Source organism: Ahaetulla prasina, chromosome 12 (assembly GCF_028640845.1).
Source record: "Ahaetulla prasina isolate Xishuangbanna chromosome 12, ASM2864084v1, whole genome shotgun sequence".
Lineage (NCBI taxonomy): Eukaryota > Metazoa > Chordata > Lepidosauria > Squamata > Colubridae > Ahaetulla > Ahaetulla prasina.
In genome coordinates, this window is record NC_080550.1 from 21,160,753 (window position 1) to 21,167,057 (window position 6,305).

Here is a 6,305-nt window from a genome sequence, read left to right on the forward strand (position 1 = left end):
TCATCACATGACCTATGTCCAATTTTACAACTTACAACAATCACTAAGCAAAGGTGGTGTCAAAAAAGCAAATCCATTGTTCCCTATGGAGTCTATTTAACAGGAAATCAGTAGTTATGGACCAGTTTCTGGGGGGAAAATGTCGTAAATTGTGGCCATGTGTGCGAAGGATGTTGCCAATCACCGTAAATGTTGGCTAGTTGCCAAGTGCCCAGAATGAGGTAATGTGATCGTGAGGAAGGCAGATGTCAGAACTTTGAATTTGGGTCGTAATTCCCTTATTTGGGGGTCCGTTGTAAATTTGAACATCTACTAAGCGAACCATCGTAGGACAAGGAGTGCTTGTACCTTCTTTAGATCATTAGAAATCTATTACAAATGGAAAGTAGTTATCATCTTTTGTGACATGTTTCTCAGGCCACTTTTTAAAAAAAACAAAATTGTAATGGTAAAAGCAACTTGATGCTTATCTTTCAGGTTTTCAAAATGTAAATAGCATAGGGTGGCAAGAAGAGAGGGCTAATCAAGTAGATTGGAGCATTTAATCCGATTAAGAATTTTCTCCCAATTTATGTATGACCTTCTGATAGAGCGGCATATAATGGCTTACAGCAGCGGTCACCAAATGGTAGTCCGTGGACCACAGTGGTCTCCTGCACTCCTGCAGGTCTTCCTTCTGCTTGGAAAGCCTATGCTCATATTCCTCAGTGAGGCGCTTCTGCTGAGCCTCCTTCTCGGTCAGATCCAATTTGAATTGAGCTGTTTTGCCAACTCTTTCTCTGGCTGCTTAGCTCCAACAACTGCTTCCTGTTGGGGCCCTAAGGAGCCCAGGCGGGGAGGCAAGGAGTTGGCCACGCCCACCCAGTCACATGACCATTTAGCCACGCCCACCCAGCCAGTCATTAGGCTGATCATATTAGTGGTCCGCGGGATTTAAAATTATGAATTTAGTGGTCCCTGAGGTCCAAAAGGTTGGTGACCCTTGGCTTAGAGACGGAGCTTATTGCCTCACAATCACAATAGGTAGCAGCAGGTATTTCTGTCTCTGGGTGCAAAGAGAAATATTTGCTGCGAACTCCACATAGGCGTCAGGAAGGGCATCCGGCCAGTAAATGCTCGGCTCCATTCAGTCACCCTGACTCCCCCCTGACCTAAGCTATTACACAGTCATTAAAAGAAAGAAAAATATGCATAGCCTTCTGATAACTCTTCGGATGCCTTCTTTCACCTTCAGGTTTGTTCAAGATTGAACTTTTTCCGTCTCGTTGGTGAAGATATTTGCAAAATTTGGTAAGTTCTTAACTGAAAATTTAGCCCAGTGTAATTTTCACCCACCAGTCTAAATCAGTTTGAGCAGCTGTTCCCAACACAGAAGATGGTATAACTGTCAATACTTCTTGGGTAACAAAAGCCAACAAGCTAATTCAGCCCCACAAAATATAGATGAACAACAAGAGCTTCAAGGCTGTCAAAAAAAACCAAAAACACTTTCAATTCCCTGTAGCTGGATGGGAGTTTTGCTTTCTGACACCATTTAAAAAGAAAAAAATCTCATGCTCTTTCTGTCTCAGGAAGAAATCTGTGGATTCTCACAAGTTCTAATCAGGAAAAGAATAAACAGAGTTCACATCTGTTTTCCCAATCTCACTCTGAGTTATACGTGTTCCCATTTTAAATAAGGCATGTGTCCAATGGTAGGACAAGTGTTTGCAAAATGAAAGCCTGATTGAATCAAAACGTTTATTGCTCCACAAGCTTTACTCAAAAGAAATATCTGCAGTAGAAATGGAGACAGAGGGAGGAGGAGGGAGAAGGAAGGAGGCAGGACTAGGAGAGGGAGAAGGGGCAGAGGGAGGAGGAGGAGGGAGGTGGGAGGAGGAGGAAAAGGAGGGGGGAAAGAAGAAGAGAAGGAGGAGGAAAATTAGGGGAGGGAAGAAGAAGAGAAGGAGGAGGAAAAGGAGGGGAAGGGAAGAAGAAATTAATTGATTTAAAATAAATTTAAAATAAATAAATTGACAAAGAAATTAAAGAAGAGGAGGAGGAGGAAAAGGAGGAGGAGGAAGAAGAGGAGGAAAAGGAGGGGGAGGGGAAGAAGAAGAGGTGGAGGAAGAAGAAGAGGAGGAGGAAAAGGAGGGGGAGGGGAAGAAGAGGAGGAGGAGAAGAGGAGAAGGAAGAGGGAGGAGGAGGAGGCGGGAGGAGGAGGAAAAGGAGGGGGGAAAGAAGAAGAGAAGGAGGAGGAAAATTAGGGGGAGGTGAAGAAGAAGAGAAGGAGGAGAAAAAGGAGGGGGAGGGGAAAAAGAGGAGGAGGAGAAGAGAAGGAAGAAGAAGAAGAGGAGGAAGAAGGAGAAAGAGAAGGAGAAGGAGAAGAGGAGGAGGTGGAGGTAGAGGAAGAGGAGAGGGGAGGGGAAGAAAAAGAGGAGGAGGAAGAAGAGGAGGAGGAGGAGGAGGGTTACACAGGCCACCTCGACTTTGTTGACGTCCTCCAACCTCTGATGCCCCTGACTCTTCATGATTCTCCCCCTCCCCCATTTTGGCTGCTTCCCATTTTACCTTCAATGAACTTTAACAGCCTCCACATAAGATAAATAATTTTTTATTATAATTATTATTTGAATGACTATGTTGTGTGCGCTTATGTCCTCTATTGGTGCCAATAATCGGCTTTTTACCCGAAATCTCGATTCCACCCCAATAAACTATTTTTTTAAAAAAATAGGACAGCGTTCCCCAAGTGATGTGAGTTACATGCTTGCATTGGAGGCGATGATGTAAAAAAGATGTGAATATCCAAGTTGTAACGTGTACACGGTGAGATCAATGGCACACAGCTTGTAATGTATTTTGCTCAACCAAATGTTAAATAAAAATACAGATATATAGAGGGCGCTAATTCAAACTACCTGCTATTGCATGCCATCTATAATAATGATTCCTTCTTACCATATTCCAGTTTTTTACTGTGCAGGTAGTCCTTCACTTACAACAGTTCGTTTAGTGACCGTTATAACATCACAGAAAAAAGTGACTTATGACCATTTTTTTTTAATACCAATGGCCGTAGTAGCATCCCCATCGTCACATGATCAAAATTCAGACACTTTTATTTATTTATTTATTTATTTATTTATTTATTTATTTGATTTGATTTTTATACCGCCCTTCTCCCGAAGGACTCAGGGCGGTGTACAGGCATAATAAAAAACCGACAATACAATATACAGATTTAAAATACGATTTAAAAAACTTATTTAAATTAGCTCAGTGATTAAAATTTACCATACTAAAACCCCGTTTAAAATTAATAAATTTAAGATTAAAGTCCCGATTTAAGCCAGCCCCGCGCGGATAAAAAGGTGAGTCTTGAGTTCGCGACGAAATGTCCGAAGGTCAGGTATTTGGCGTAAACCCGGGGGAAGCTCGGGAGTCCTTCGGGAGATAGGGCGGTATACAAATTTGAATAAATAAATAAATAAATAAATAAATAAATAAATAAATAAGCTCGTTCCAGAGTGTGGGAGCCCCCACAGAGAAGGCCCTTCCCCTGGGGGCCACCAGCCGACATTGTTTGGCGGACGGCACCCTGAGAAGTCATCTTGACATCTGACTCACATTTATGATGTTTGCAATGTCCCGGGGTCATGTGATCCCCTTTTTGTGACTTTCCAACCAACAAAATCAATGGGGGAAGCCCACTTCGCTTAACAACCAGGTTATCAATGGCAGCGGTTCACTTAATAACTGTGGCAAGAAAGGTCGTAAAATGAGCCAAAAGTCACTTAACAAATGTCTCACTTGACAACATAAAATTTTGGGCTCGATTGTGGTCGTATTGTCAGCCTCCGCTTGGTACTACTTTATTACTCTGTGTAATCTGTCTCCTGATTTTTGCATTTACTGCTCTGCTTGCTACGGCTGTCATGGTAACGGGGGGGGGAGGAGTTGTCTTTGCTTTGAATAGGGGGAAAGGAAGAGCGCTGGAGGAGATGCTGTGTAAGGGATTGAATTAGAAGAAGTTTCTCTTCAAACTTTCTTGGCAGTTGGGAGGCGGGCTGATAACAGCCAAGGTTAACCACCCGAACATACCAGAGGGATGGAACCATCTGAAGATGTACCCCACGTGTCCCTTTGAGGGAACGTGGATTGGACAATGCTGGCTGGACCAAAGGGAGGAGGGCTTCGGGGATCTTTCTTATATGCATGTCTCAGATCTTGCTTTCATTTTGGGCTTTCAGTTCATATCTCTAAAAACAATGGAGTTGGGGTTTTTCTTTCTTGAGTATTGAAAAGGAGGCACACCTGACACATACGTTAAGGAGCACTACCTCTGTGATTTTCCATTCCAGGTAGCACCTCCCAACTGCAACCCGATAGGAGAACATGCAAATGGCAACATAAAATGTCACTGCCTTGATTTAATGCGATCGTCTGGGGAGCACGATATTACAAGCGTCATAATTTGTCATGTCAAGCCCCCATCACTTAGCACAGCTCCCTTATGACAGGGTTTTTCGTGATCAGCAACGTTAGAATCAGAAGCGAGAAACAGAGAGGTGGTGAAACAGGGCCAGCAATCCAAAACTGCCAGAGCAAAGAACTCTTGTAATCGACCCACGAAATCAAATGAATTTGTTTTATTTGGACAAAAGAAAGGTAGAGCCGCAAATGGCATCTGATCGTCTCTACCCAGGAAATCCCCCAATGGAACATATAGAATAATAGAATTGGAAGGGACCTTGGAGATCTTCTAGTCCAACCCCACTCGAGCAACCCCCTATAATATTTTAGACAAACTGTCTCTTTTTGAAAGCCTCCAGCAATGGAACACCCACAACTTTTGGAGGCAAATGGTTCCATTGGTTAACTGTTCTCACCGTTAGGAAATTTCTCCTTAGTTCTAGGTTGCTTCTCTCCTTGGTTAGTTTCCATCCATTTTTTCTTGTCCTGCCTTCAGGTGCTTTGGAAAATACTTTGACCCCCCCTCATCTTCATAGGAGCTCCTCAAATATTGGAACACTGCTATCATGTCATCCCTGGTCCTTCTTTTCATTAGACCAATTCCTGTAACCATTCTTCATATGTTTTAGCCTCCGGCTCCCTGATCATTCTTGCTGCTCTTCTCTGCATTCTTTCCAGAGTCTCAAAGTCTTTTTTTTTTATTGTGGTTGATTAAGAAACCTTTAGAAACCTTTAGCTTGGGCATGTCGTGAGAATGGCTGATGGTCGGATTCCGAAAGATCTCCTGTATGGAGAATTAGTGCAGGGAAAACGCCTCAGAGGGAGACCACAGCTGCGATATAAGGATATCTACAAGCGGGACCTAAAGGCCCTGAGAATGGACATTAATAATTGGGAAATCTTGACCTCCGATCGCTCAACTGTACTGTTATTGCTTTAACTTTTTTACTTTATATTGTGGCTGTTTTATTGTACTTCTATTATATTGTTGATGGCTCTATTGTTCTTGTTAGCTGCTGAGCGGTATAAATCTGATAGCTCAATCTACCAGTATGTTGGAATCAAGCAGGTAGTTTGTCAAAAAGAATCTAGTCTAGAGCTCACGTCTTAAAGTAAAAAAATATATATAATTAAATCAAGGTTCTGCCACTGAAAAGACTTCCTTGTAATATTTCATATTCTGTTTAACCATAGCCATGAACTATATTGAACATACCGTGTTCAGGCACAAATCATAGTTTACAAACCACAACAGCTGGATGAAAACATAATTCCAATTTTTTGTTGTTGTTTTGGTTTAGCTGATGAACAAACCAGGCAAAGGTGGCCTCTCAACAACCAATGGTTAAGCCAACTATAGCTGAAAATGACCCTTTCTATCTATCAGTGGTTCATTGTTCTATGGCAAGTTAATCAAGATTTTGCATCCATGGTTTGCTTAACAAATTATAAATAACTCTTTAACAAAGTATACTAAACCATAGTTTGTAAGCCAGAACAGCTGCTTTTATGGCACACTAACTCTTGTTAGTAGGTTCAGTAGAAGCACCTCACTGAGGACTATGAGCATAGGCTTTCCAAGCAGAGGGAAGACCTACGGGAGTGCAAGGCCAGGTACCAGCACCTGGGGGTTCAGCAGGCTGAGATGGTTAGCCAGTTCCAGGCCACGATGCAGTCCCATTGGAACAAAGTCCTCCGGCTCTTTGCCACCAGTGGCACTTCCCTCCAGCTTTACCCAAAGCCCTGCACCAGGAGGCCGAAGCAGACTCCGTCAGAATTTCTGTCCCCCTCCAACCAACTCAAAAAGACGCTGAAGGGGGAGACTCTCTGCAACAACACAAACGTTCATT